The sequence below is a fragment of the Sinocyclocheilus anshuiensis genome, unplaced genomic scaffold (genome assembly GCF_001515605.1).
Source record: "Sinocyclocheilus anshuiensis isolate Anshui unplaced genomic scaffold, SAMN03320099.WGS_v1.1 scaffold719, whole genome shotgun sequence".
Classification (NCBI taxonomy): domain Eukaryota; kingdom Metazoa; phylum Chordata; class Actinopteri; order Cypriniformes; family Cyprinidae; genus Sinocyclocheilus; species Sinocyclocheilus anshuiensis.
The window spans coordinates 104,631-105,240 of record NW_015552643.1 but is presented as its reverse complement, the minus strand read 5'-3'; the positions used below and the strand labels follow the sequence as shown (position 1 = coordinate 105,240).

At 31.8% G+C, this 610-nt stretch overlaps 1 protein-coding gene across 1 annotated transcript in view; it reads left to right on the top strand.

The window, feature by feature from the left end:
• The window catches only part of prkcq (protein kinase C, theta), a 31,519-nt gene that overhangs the window by 29,312 nt on the left and 1,597 nt on the right, over nucleotides 1-610 (top strand). The window lies entirely within an intron of this gene.

The following is a 610-nucleotide window of genomic DNA, read 5'->3' as shown; positions in this document are numbered from 1 at the left end:
AAACAAAGATGTCATTACCAAAACTCCACCAAATGTTTCGGTAGTGACTGTTTCGGTAGTGACAATTCTATAGGCTACCGCTCGCAGAAGCGCTGCAGGTGCGTATATGAAGACCATGTGAATCCTCATGTTCTGTTGTTTGCTGCTTTTTGCGCATGTAAAAATAATCCTCGGGAAACAAATGTTAGTATTTTTTAACGGGTCACAGACACTTATCCTTTCTAATTTAATTCAATTCTAATTTAAAATAATCTTGTCAGTTAACGGTTAACTTCACTTTTTAAAAGAATCAAAAAGATACTTTTAAAAACAACAATGGAAAAAAAATACAAAAATTTCTTCAACATAATTTTCATAAGTTGAAATGTAGGGGTTAGTGTTCGGGACAGCCACCTCCCAATTGAAAGTACCCAATAAATGATGATTTTATATATATTTAGCTTACTAATGTTTTAAATATTATTGTGGGTTTCAATAGATAATAGAGGGATCTTAATAAACATCTAAGATTTGAATACATAAATGCGTTTTTAAACATGTTTTTTGGTTGTGGGACAGCAGTTTGCACCAATTCTGTAGAATGGCCCATATATATGTATATATATGTATA